Source organism: Mytilus galloprovincialis, chromosome 5, assembly GCF_965363235.1.
Source record: "Mytilus galloprovincialis chromosome 5, xbMytGall1.hap1.1, whole genome shotgun sequence".
NCBI lineage: Eukaryota > Metazoa > Mollusca > Bivalvia > Mytilida > Mytilidae > Mytilus > Mytilus galloprovincialis.
In genome coordinates, this window is record NC_134842.1 from 44,717,788 (window position 1) to 44,732,291 (window position 14,504).

Genomic DNA, 14,504 nt, shown 5'->3' on the forward strand with positions numbered 1-14,504 from the left:
TTAGATACATTAGATGGGTCACTTGTGTGTATAAGAAACGCAGCATACAGTGCCATACATGACAAAATATTTGATTTCCTGGCCCATTACTTCGGTGGTAGAATGATGCGCTGTTTGATAGATCACTCTGATTCTTATTTCATAAATGAACGTTTTCAATGGAAAACAACGAGGAAGTTACATACAACTGACATTGCTTTCGCCTTAGAGTTAACTGAAGAAACTTTGCAGTTGTATTTTGACAGATTAGTGAAAGACTGGTCAGAGGGAAAGTTACAGTCGTAATTACCAACTCAAATATGAATGATGAATCATTTAGAAATCATTTCATATTTTATTTAATGAAACTTGAAAAGACAGAGCAGGTGAAACTAGCAAATACACAAGATATTCTAGAAAAAAAGGAATGGGGTACTTCAGGAAGCTATGCAATGGTAAATGCAAGTTTTCTAGGTTATATTGATATAGTTCGTTGGATTTTATGCAAAGTCGAGGATGTCAGTCAGTGTAGAGATGATGGAAATACTTCACTCCTAATGGCATGTTATAATGGTCATAAAGAAATCGTTTCCCTTTTATTACAGTGGAAACATTCGGTCAACGTGCGTAATGATAAAGGAGTAACCCCTCTTTACATAGCATGCGAGAAAGGTTATGCCGAAATAGTGGAAGAATTATTGGAAAGTAATGCCGATGTCAATATTGGCATAGAAGATGGGAAAATTCTGTCATCCCCGCTATCGCAAGCTACTACGATGAATCACTTCGACATCGTGAGGAAACTGTTGGAGAAAACACCCGATGTTAATTTTTCTGGTACAGATCGTTACACGGCCCTCTCGGTTGCCTGTCAGGCTAACAGCACAGATATAGCACGCCTATTGATTATTAACAAAGCAGACGTATGTGCTAGAACTAATATCGGTGTTACTGCATTACACTTAGCTGTAGCAAATGGAAATATTGAAATCACTCGGTTACTTTTAAAACTCAATGTTAATTACAATTCACGCATCAAGGCAAAAGAGTTTATATATATTGAAATAATGCTTTCGCTATTTCATCCATGTACATCGTTAGAGGATTTAAAGCATCACATGTTCAACTTTATCGTACAAAAAGAATCAATAGTACAACAATATGTCAGCTTAAAGTCAGAAGAGTATGTGTTTGATGTTGTCGCAGGTTCGTCTTCTTTGCATATTGCTTGTTTCATGGGATATTTTGAAATTATTGAATGTCTTTTGCAAAATGGTGCTGATATTAACCTACCAAAACTAGATGGCACTACACCACTTTTTTATGCATGCGAACTTGGACATGATAATATTGTATGTCTGCTATTAGATAAAGGAGCAGAAACAAGTATGCACAGAAAGGATTGTAAATCACCGTTGTCAATCGCGAAGGAAAATGGGCATACAAATATCGAGATGAAATTGAGACGCAACTAACATGCCAGTTTTGGAATCATCCCAGTCTAATGGCAAAGTATCGAAAACAAAGGGCCCAGATTTACTCGGTGTGGTTATTCATTACCAAGAATAATGAATGCACATACTTATCTTTACTAAATAGTCAGTCGATGTATCTATTCTTGCACAACCATTATAAGTTAGGCAAGTCATGATAGTGAAGACCCGTACGATTTGTTCATGATATGCAGGTTAATAGCAAACACGCTTTTGGAAGAATCATTTGACTGACTTGATATATAATTCCAAGTAACAATTAACGTTGTTAATTACTAGTATACATTTTTCAACTAGGAATAAATATGAAAAAAGGATATGGTTATTTTGAAAGTTGCTTTTTGTGGGTTTTTTCTGTACATGTACTGACTATGTGTTATGGAGGCATAACTCTTATCCTTTATGTTTCTATGGTTTATTCTTAGGTCCGGTAAATTATTTTTTTTTTGTAAGTCCTTTCATTTGATTTATATAGTGTAAAATTTTAGGACTCATGATATTACTGGACATATTACAAGTTTCACATAATTATCTTTTAAATGGTGCGTCTACAACCTTACCTGAAAAACTCCGTTGATTGTTGAATCATGAGGGAATACTTTTTATACAATACATATGCATGATATGGTCTATTTAGAAATAGGACTACTGCCAAACATTTATTAAGAAAATAACTATCTCGTTACGTCAACTTGAACTTGTTACGTTCTCCTTTCTAATAAGACCAGTTTTCTCGTATCCCAAAAGTGACCTTTTCATACAAGTTCACATGTAGTTTTATTAAACAGTTAATGTAGTAACTAATATACTCTTCCAGTTGATACTTTTCAATGACAAAAGTATTAGGGACTCTTGGTTATTATTGATTTTAATAAATATGTGTATTCAAATTAGTTTTTTTTATTATTTGTATTTTGTAATTTTAAAATATTGTATTTCTTACAAAATGAATGTCAAGTTTTACGATTTTTACATATTTTATTATTTCAGTAGAACATGCACTTGATAGTTCCTACTATAACCTTTAGTTAGTTAAATTGAAAAAACAAGAAGAACATAACTTACATCTAATAATGCGTTGAAAATTCTACAATCATCACAATATATAAATAATTCGAATTTCAAACTCATTCAGTCTTTGATGAAAAGGGGATCTGATGCGTTGATATATTTTTTAGTCATTTGTTTACTTTTACAATATCTACTTTTTTTTTAAAATTATACTCTTTTTTTCTTGCTTGTTTTGTTTGTGTGTGATTTTACTATAAACGAAGATTGCTTATTCTGTAAGTTTATTGCGGGAGAAAGAGACCATCGCCATCTTCAGTTGAGGAAAAATGATAAGATATTTTACACACATGTACTTCTGTATATAATGCATTTATAATAAACAAAATCTTTTTGAGTCAAGCTGCTGTTCATATCTTAATCTGGAGATGAGTCTATTACAGGTTAGGAATATGACAGTTGTTATCCATTCGTTAGATGTGTTTTATCTTTTGATTTTGCCATTTGATAAGGGACTTTTTGAATTTTCCTCGGAGTTCAGTATTTTTGTGATCTTACCTTTTATCATATGACCTTCAACAATAAGAACACTCAATATAGTATAGTCAGCAATTGATACCCCTGACATGATAAGTAATAAAACAAATTAAAACAGAAAATTCTACATTTATATTATGCAAAGCAAATATCACAGACACCAACAAACGTCAACTTATGATATTCGAGTTCAGAACTTAAGCACCTATGGAATGTGTTCAATGTGGAACAGTGGTATGCAACATCGCATTATAGAGCAAACTGTTCGTGATTCTGATTGGAAATAACAAAAAAGGCAAAATACACAAAGTACCCATGTGAGAGTACTTACTGTTCGAAGGAAACATTGACAAGAGAGCTTCCCACAGATCTATACATAACAGCTTTATAGCATTCACAATAATATATTTTAAATCATAGTGTTGGTAACTATTGTCTTGCAAACTATATTGATTAATAACGAACAGTACATATTCTCTGTACATGTCTCCGTGCATGGACCCATTCTTTTTTTATATTCCTTGAAAATACGTTTAAACATTATTTAGTGTTCATATCATTCGTTCATGTACATGATAACAACCCCGTTTTGTTGGGGTTCCTGTTCCTGTGCCTATGTTGTGTTTTGTGAATAAGTATTTTGTTGTTGTTGTTGTTGTTGTTGTCTTTTAAATTTACCATGTCATTCTCAGTTAATTTATGACAAATGTGTTCTTAATATTCTATTGCATTGTACCCTCTCTTTTTACAATAATGCAATCATCAATTCCCTCTTTCCAAGGAAGCCATTGCAGGGAACATAAAAGAGGAGAATCACTTGATTTTATCTAAGTTTTAGTTTCCCAAGTACATATTTGTTTTTCGTTCATTTTTTTTATATATAAATAAGGCCGTTAGTTTTCTCTTTTGAATTGTTTTACATTGTCATTCCGGTTCCTTTTATAGCTGACTATGCAGTATGGACTTTCATCATTGTGGAAGGCCGTACGGTGATCTATAGTTGTTAATTTCTGTGTCATTTTGGTCTCTTGTGGAGAGTTATCGCATTTGCAATCATACCACATGTTCTTTTTTATATTTATAAGACGTCGACAATCACTCCTCAAATACCAAGGAAAACACCATTAAAACGGAACAAATATAAACATATGTCAAACAATTGAGAGGTTAAGCTGGCTATAAAACTAGGTTGAACCCACCATTGTAATCGGGAAATGCCCATACCAAAATATAAATATGGCAGTTTTTCACCACTCGGTTGATAGCGTTTGATTTCGTCGATTAGCATTGAATTTCCATTCTTGAATTTACCTTGTAGATCAGTATTTTTGTTATACTTTTTAATATACTAACTACAGGTTTGAAACGTGTTTTGGGAATGAATGTCAAATGGAAACAATGTCAACAGACACAAAAGTATCACACACTTAGTTTAGATCACATTTGTAAACATGTGAACAAAATTAGCGTGTGTTAAGCGGCTTATCACAATATAATATTGTTTTAACATGACAAAGTGAAACTGGAATACTTCCTCTTTTTCTTACAGAATTGTTTATTTTAAATATCTCTTTTTTCATAAACTGACAACTCCACAGAATTTTTCGTCATCAGCAAATTAGTAAGGCTTAAGTGGTCCGGTATCAATGTAGATAAAAGTTTAACAAAAGTACCTAACATCAATGTTAAATCAAAAGGGTATGTCCTTGAAAACAGACAAATTAAATGTATGACTTTCTTAAACACCATCCCATATCGGGTTAAATCTTTAGATTTGTAGTAAATAAAAACAAACTTATACACTTATTAATGATTTTTATTATTAAAAAGTAAACAAGTGAACAATTTGGATAATTTTTGTTATCTCCCAAAGATTAATTCAAAAATTATAACTGGAAAATTGTTCGTGTTTGGAATTACTTCTGTACCATGTGGGCATTTTCGGTCTTATCACTTCTTCAACGTTCGTTTGAGATTTTGGACTCAATTATTTTAGTCTAAATTAAGATTGAAGAGACTTAAATTGACGAAACGCGCATCTAGTGCATCAGTAGAAATGGGTTCTTCACTGTTATTGTAATAAAATCATTTATCTTTAAGAACTTAACTGGAACTCTTCCTTTACCTGTCACACTCGTTATAAAAAAGTAAATGAAGTTAAAACAGGTCCCAGGTTTTTATTTCAAATGTGGAACAATTAAATAGAGAAACCAGAATCGTCAAAACGAAGGTGTAGCATTCACACATAGATATATTTACACAAGAGATAAACAAAGACACAAACAAAACAAAATTCAAATTCAGTCTACGCGAATTAAAAAAATAAACAAAGAATAGTTGAATAATAATACAACGGGGATTTTCAGTTTGAAATTAAGATATGGGCATATGATTCTTGTGTATTTACTAGCTACCATATTTGTTGTTTATTTATATCTAATTTTTATCTGATTTTTGATATTGTCGCAGTTATGAACATGAGAGTATCTTGACTAAATCGTTCTAATCTTTGTCATTTTGTGGCCCTTTATAGTTTGCTGTTTGGTGTGAGCCAAGGATCAGTATGGAAGGCCTTTTTTTAACCTATTGTGTTTTACTTTTTACTAATTGTGATTTGGATGGAGAATTGTCTAATTGGCACTCATATCCTATCTTCTTATACATGTTGTATCTATTTAATGATTGGCGTTCATGATTTTTAGCTTGGTATCTATGGCAAGTTTATAAGTGGTCAAAACTGCAGAGGATTTTGGCAAAATCTGGCAATCTTAATCTCAAACTCCTTCAAATTATTCATAAAGTTTATAGTTTTGCTCGTCAGACTCGTGTTTCTTCTAAATCTACAGTCATCAGTGATGTTTGATTTAAAACATTGAAGTGCCAAATAAAATACAATGAAGAGCAATAGTAAACGAAATTCTAAAACGTTGTGCAAAATATGGCTGATGCAATCTACCCTGGGGTATTAACTATTAAACTATATGGATTTTGTTTTTTTAATTAAACGTGCTTTGAACAAATATAAAACACGAAAAGATTGAAGAGAACGATAGAAACCAAAATTCCGATATGTCGTGCCAACAAAAAGGGGGGTAAAGCACCTGGGGTTTCGATGAAACGTGCTCTCAACAAATATCAAACATTAAGTGACAGTGTTTTGTTTTAATTGTGATCCTAGAAAGGAATTTATTAGGAATAATCGGCGTATCGCATTTAATATCATAATGTGTTAGCATGACAAACATCAATACAATATGATTCGTTATACATATCAAACGCTTAAATTATCAGCGTTTCACGATTGTGTACGTCATCAAGGGTATCACCAGCCCAGTAGTCAACATTTCGGTGTTGACATGAATATCAATAATGTGGTCATTTTTATAAATTTCCTGTTTACAAAACTTTGAATTTTTCGAAAAACTAAGGATTTTCTTATTCCAGTCATAGATTACCTTAGCCGTATTTGGCACAACTTTTTGGAATTTTGGATCCTCAATGTTCTTCAACTTTGTACATGTTTGGCTTTATCAATATTTCGATTTGAGCGTCACTGATGAGTCTTATGTAGACGAAACGCGCGTCTGGCGTACTAAATTATAATCCTGGTACTTTTGATAACTATCAAGTGATCAGCTATCAATGTAAGGACATAAGAGTCAATCTCCCACGGAATGTCATCTTGAATTATTTGTGAAGTAGACAATAAATATATATCTATAAGGGTGGTACGCTCATATATTAAACAAAACTATTTGGTCTTTGATCATAAAAAAACTAGCTCATTCGTATTTTGCTAAGATTCCGATGACGTTTTAGAAAGCATGCTTATGAAAGTAACACATGTAACAGTTACAGGCTCTTGAATATGGGCTGTTTTCTGTCCTTTAGGTCGGGTTGTTGTCTCTTTGACACATTCCCGTTTTAGTCCTCCATTTTTGTCACACATCATTGTGCTCGACAAAAAAGTTGCAGCCTATTATATAAAACCGGATGCAAAATTAATCTACTCTACACGTTATCTACCAAACAATTGAAAATACATTCAATGAGAAATAATCGAAACTTATCACCGACTGAACATGATCAAGGTTGTTCAATCAATCAATCTTGAGAGGGGTTAGATTATCTTGCTAAAACAAACAATAGGCATGAAGTCGATTATGAAGAAATGTTTAGTACTTTAATTGCGTCGTACCTTATATTATACCATCTTAAACATCATATATTAGTACACCTGTTTAATAAAGTACTTCGGCGGATATTTTTAAAAAGAATTCTTGTTGAAATACACACCACATGTTTTTAATCACATTTGTAACTTTGAATGGGAACCCGTTCGGATTAAACGGCTTATCAGAATATTACAATATGTGAAGTTGAAAAAATAATATAAGAAGAGGAGTCGAGAAAACATTTCCTTGAATTTGACATAAATTTTGTACATTTTATTGCAGTCATAAACATATATTTTGGGTTTTTGAATTCACCATTCTTTTTTATTTTGTGTTTCTACAGAATTGGAAACATGATGGTTCATGGTTACTTAAGCTTATACACAGAACAAAAGGGTTGCAAATGTGATTGAATCACTTCCGGTGATCAATTTTATCTTCTATGAAATATAATGTATGTGAAATTCAGTCTGTAGTACTGAACAGGGTAAAACTTAACTCATGCCAAGTATATCTGTATTTGAAACAAAGATCTATTCGGTCCAACTATTAGAACAGTGCAAATTTAACAAAGACTACAATAGCGCTATTACTCCTATATGAAATAGATAAGATGTAGTATGATGGCCAATGAAACAACTTTATTGCATATACCATATGACTTATGCCATCTTTACTTACTTTACAGTAACTTTAATTGTTTATTTTTTTGGTCAAATAGCAGATCCTATCTTTCTTTACGTATTTATATATTTCTGCATTTCAAATATCACAAGTTGAGTTTTTACCGAGGCCCAAAACCAGAAAAGCACCTTGGTGTTCGATCCTAACCTTTAAAAATCTTAGTGAATTATTAATTGAAAAGGCAAACAAAACAACCTCCATTAGAAAAAAGTAAGATAATAAAAAACGTGGTTCTGTCCTTAGCTGTATTTGGCAACACTTTTAGGAATTTTGGATCTCAATGCTGTTCAAATTTGTACTTTATTTGGCTTTCTTTTTTTTTTTTTTTTTTTTACTTTTTTGGATTCGAGCGTCACTGATGAGTCTTTTGAAGACGAAACGCGCGTCTGTAAAATGTAGTCCTGGTATCTATGATGAGTTTTTTTTACAAACCCTGATAGTGTACAAAAAATGAAATAACAAGAAAAGTTAAATCACAAAAATACTGAACTCTGAAGAAAATTTAAAACGGAAAGTCCATAATCAAATGGCAAAATCAAAAGCTCAAATCTATGGGGTTGATAAATCATTACATCAACAGGTATCAATAGTCAAAAATAGTTTTATTATATTACTTTTTAGTCATCTCTTATTTCTAGTATTTTCTCCAGATATTTAACGGCTTCTTTTATATAAATTACTATGATTTCATTACTATACGTTGAATATAAATTTTCGTGAATGTCGTCGGCACAGATGAACCACGAATTTAAATGATGAACGAATTACAAATTTTCAATAAATTTGTATACAGATTTGGACAAAACATCAAATTAAATGTCCACGAATATACAAGTTTTCATCAATCCACGAAATTTGGTACCCATGAAAATAAAATTAATTCACAGTTTATTGTCTGTTTTGGCAGTTGCTTATCTTAAATAAGTCAAAATATTGAATAAGATTTATTTTAACATGCTTTATAAGGGAGAACAATCAGACACAGTTACGTCTTTCTCATCTCTTAAAATTGACAATGACGGCCGGTTAAAAACAAAACTAAACGACCAAAGTATTGATTTTAGCTTCCCAATTTCGAACTTTCCATTTCTATGTAGCAACATTCTAGTTAATTCGATATTCCAGGGCTTGTGGTTTCTATCATTATTCCTTGATATATGGTTGCTGTTCACATGCGAGCTATTAAACAAAAAGTTTAAAGTGGTCAAGTTGAAGTCATCCCTCCGTAAATTTTACGGACGCCATCACAAGTAGGTTTACGGTTATGGGACATCAGTTTCAAAGATGAAAGCGGATATGTTTCAATCGTCGTAAAGTCAATTCCGTCTCCTTCTAATGTGACCTTCTTTCTACCAGCTGTGTACTTACATGAGGAACACAACGAATGCCGCACCGGAACACTTGAAGCACTACAAGTTTTTTGGTGGAATTCGTGTTTTCAATATTGTTTTGTGGACTTTTTTTTCCGTTTACTTTTCTTTTAGCCATGGCGTTGGCAGTTTATCTATGACGTATGCGTTTGAATGTGCCTTTGGTATTTTCTGCCTCTCTTGTCTCTCTTGTCAAAGAAGATTCCCTTAGTATTTATTCAATGACAAATCAGAACATTTTTATAGGCACATGGTAATATATCATGTTGACAGATATTTGTGATATAAAGACAAGTTGCGAAATTTGTACGCTCTTTTGGTTGATTATATATCAACTCTTGTTTAAATTGAACCAAGTATAAGTCAAACATTCCTTATGTATCTCTTTTAGCCTTTTTTAATTGGAAATAAACTCCAATATGGTACCAATTATGTTCTGCATCAAAGCGGTTAATATGATTATCATTATTAATAGAGGTGATTCTTATGTTGTCAGTAGCAACATTTCGTACGAATTTTTATACCAAATATTTCTTGAGGTCTTCCCTAATGTTAAATCATAGGATTATCTATTTCCCTCCATTTTTCAGATAAACTATAATACTATTAAATAAATTAACATACTGGGTGTTTTTTCTTAAAGTCATCCAACGGATTTACAGTGAACCTTCCGCATATATTTTATCTGTGACAATTTGCCAACGTGTTAAACACTTCAATATTTGATTAAACACAATATCAAGTAATTAATAAGTAGATTATCTACGTAGGACAGGATTGCTTTTACATGTGTCAAATGTCGCCACACAACACTATATATTTAGTAGATGGAATTCATATTTTATAAAGACTAACGAACGTCGTACTAAAATATAACAAGCTGTATCTGAAATAGTGTTGAGAAAGCATGGCATTATTAGCAGGGTTTGGACTACAATGTAAGAACACTTTTAATCATCATTACACACAAAATCATGAAAGTGGACAAAGAGACATATTGCTTTATATTATGGAAGGTGATTTTGCCAAAGCTGGAGATTTGCTACAGAACAAATCAGATTATAACCTCAAGAAAAAGCAGGAAGTATCGGTTTTGATGATGATATGTAAATTTTGTCCTGCCAACAGAGAAGTGGAGGCTATTTCGCTTGTTGAATATTTGATGAACAGAGGTGCGCGCCTTGACAAAAAAGATGAGTGTGGAAAGACAGCAATTTATTATGCAGAGAAAAACGGTTTAAGAAAAATAACACAACTTTTCCAAACTCATGTAACCGATATGCTGCTGGATCAAAATCTGTTTTAAAACGATTGTTTATTGTTATGGACAGTAAATTCACTGAATTGTAAGTACACAATGGCTGAAGGTAGATAGAGTGTCTTCCTCCATCTTGGATTTGGAAAACCAGAAAACAAGATCTAGATCTTTAATAGAATGTGCAAATTGTAAGAGTAGTAGGGAATTCATGTGTAAGAACTTCCATTTAAATATAGAAAATGACATGTTTTATCATATTTATGGTTGTATTTTACAAAAAACAAAAAACTTTTATTTGATTAATTTTTTTCCAAATTTGCCACATAAGGGGAGGCAACTCAAATGCAATGGCAGATAACTCAGATAAAGGTACTTTTACAATAGAATGTGTTAGGAATTTACCTATTTTATTATGTAGCAAGAAAACGGTCCCAATGACCCCATTTTTTTCTTTTTCTTAACTGAAAGCATACTAGTAAAGCTATCTCCTCATATGTTATCTCAAAATTCTATGAAGTAGTTTTCGCTTTATTGCAGATAATTGGATTTTCCATGCATAATCTATACAAAATCTGTCAATTTTGAACAACGTGTAGAGTGAAAATAAGCCCGGTAACCCATTCTTTTTATCATTATTTTTTAAAAAGCATGATAAAAACTACATTTTGGCAAATTATTAAGAAATTATATGGATTATGATTTAGACACCCCATCTACCTTAATTTATTTGTAAAAACATTCCGAATAGAAGAACATTTTTTGTTTGTAGAGTTGTAAGTGAAAATAGTGCAATGCCTGCGTTTGTAATAATAAAAAAAAAACTTTATCGTATGATGAGTGTAAATAGTATATCTGCTTAAGTATGTTTGTAAGTTTTGTACAAACTGTATGTCTGCCTAACTGTTGAATCTTTGTGCAAACTGTATATCTGCATAAGTAGAGTGACATTCTTGTACAAATTGTATGTCTGATAAAGTATATGTGTAACATTTGTACAAAATGTACATCCACTTTACCACTATATGTGTTAGGCTAGTATTATAAATATGAATTTTACAAAATAAATGTTAAAATATTCTTAATGTATGATTCATTTGTCGTCGTGTCTTTTGACAAGCTTAACAGAGTCTGTGTGTTATCAGAAAATAATTACCAAACATCCACTAGACTGCAACATATGTATAAACAAGTTCACTCTTTCTTAAAAGAAACAAACACTCGTATCATTTAAAAAATTATGAATTAACCAATTAAAAAAACAAAAAAAAACAAACTGACGGCTCATTGTAAAATGTCTCCAGTTATCATTTATATTTCTAATTAAAAAATATCGGTTGTAATTGTTTTTGTGTTTATAGGAGGTACGTATTTCATTTTATTTCTGCACTTACATTTTGATACGTTCTTAGTATTGGAATATATTTGCAATTAAAAGGAAGGCATGTAAACCTGAATAACAATCATATATGCCGAAACACTTACTAAATTGTATCTACATCGATCAACCATAGAACTCGTTTATCTATGGTTAAGCATTCACACATATGTATTTACACACAGAGATATACACATTACAAAAATTAGTATACACGGTAAAAATTAAACTTAGAAAGAAATTATTAATGAATACCCATTGAGTTTTCATTTATGCGGATGTTTCTTGCTGATATATTTAATAGACTATGCTATTACTTTCGAATTCGTACCGTAGGTTAAATATCTTAAAACATATGCAATGATCCTTAGCATACACCTTGACTGAATCGGTTATTTAATAATAGGTGTACAGTTCTTTAAGCCAGATATCTGTTATGAGTTTATCAGACGTTAGAACTATGGAGGATTTTTACAAAATCATGAAATCCAAGTTACTGAAAACCAACTTATTTTCGCGAGCGATTTAATTTCGCGACTTTCGCGAGTAGAAAAATAACGCGAATATGTAAATCTTGGATCTATCCTTATATACTAATATCGACTAAATTAGAAAATCGCAATATGAAACCGACACGAAATGGGCTAGGAAGGGTTAAACGCAAAATAAAGTAAAGATCAACAGAAACCAACATGACAAAAAATTGAAACAAAGACATCTTTTGCCATGTATGTCCAGGATTATAAACCATAGTGTAAACCATAGTATAACCCATTTTGATGAAACGTGGTTTGAACCAAAATAAATGATAATAGATTTGTAGAGCAATAGAAACAAATATTTCGAAAAGTTGTGCCAATTACGGCGTAGGCAATCGATACATGGGGGTATTAGCCATAGTGTAAACCATAGTATAACCCATTTCGATGATATATGCTTTGGACAAAAATTAAACATAGAAACATGATTAAGAGACATTTACTTCGTTTTTTTCTAAATTTTGAAAAGAAAGTATTTTGGGTTAATCAACGTAACCCTACTTCATATTGTGTAAGCATGACACAGATAAATGATATCTGATTGGTTCTACAGCTTCGACATTTAATTATGACGTCGTGTGATTAGCTTTCAATGTAACGATTTAAGAGGTTATCAACACAACGGAAACTTAAACCTGGGGTAACAAACTGCTTACAACATTAATGGTACAGCTGAAATTTATTCATTATTACTCAGCAAATTTGTGTTTAGCATCTACTAAAGAAGGGGCGAAAGATACAAAAGTGATAGTCCAACTCATAGATCGAAAATAAACTCGCATTGCCATAGCTAAAAAAAAGAAAAGACAAACAGACAAATAATAGTACACAAGATAAACATAGAAAAAAAACTAAAGAATAAGCAACATGAACCCTATCAAAAACTTGGGGTGGTTTCAGGTAATCCAAAAACGCGTCACTGATGAGTCTTTTGTAGACGAAACGCGCGTCCATCTTTAAAAATTTCGTAGAAGTTATCAACTATAGATTAGCAAAAGGCTTTCTACAATTAGCAAAACCAAATAAACTAAAGTAATTATTAAGGAATAATTGTTTTATATATAATTTGAAATAACTTAAATTTGCTAATAACAGTAAGCAGAATAATATGACACAATGTTATAAATATATGTATGTTTGTTCTGTTTTGTTTATATTTCTGATTTTGTAATTTTCATATTAAGACCATTGTATATTTCCTGCCCTGCAAAAGTATCAACTTCTTCAATATTCTATCTAAGCGTATATTTGCCCTAACAAATATGGCTTGATTGCCAATGAGACAACGTTACACCAGAAATTAGTGATATAGAAGTTGTCAACTATAGATCACCGTACGGCAGTCAATTAGTAAGGCATAGCAAGATAGAAAAGACCCAGACATAAAACATATAAGACAACTCGAGTGATAACACCAAATGTCTGATTTATGTAAAGAACAATTGATATGATATACAGCAACAAACAACATAATGGTAGGTTCCTGACTTGGGACAGTCACCTACCAAATCTGACGTCATTTAATATATCAGCGGGCGCAAAATAGTGCATCTGTTCAATTTTTTACATTAACGAGAGTTTTTGGTATGGTATTCAAATTTGCCATCAATATTTTGCATTTTTTAAGTTACGGACTGCTCATAATATGTGACATTACTAATACAATTCTAAATCCTAGCCCAAAACTAATTTAAAAGCATATGCAATGGTCAGTTATTTATTAAGATAACCTATCAGAATTAAAGAAAACGAGAGGCGGATGATAACAAAAGGATATTCATAATTCACAAGTCAAAAAATACCTACGCAATGGCGAAAATGATTACGTCGAAAAAACAATTAACGTTCACAAAACACTATCCTTTTGATTTATATTATTGATGAATGGTGTGATATATGTGTCATCATACTCTTGTTCATATTTTGTTTTTAAACATTTAATATTTTACCTAGAGATTATTTGAAGACTTGATTGAAGCAAGTTAGACCTTTAAAATTATACCGCAGGAGTAGTTGAAAATTACAAACGCCAGTTAAATATTTAAAGTTTACTGCTACATGTTTCACACCAAAAGTGAAAAATACA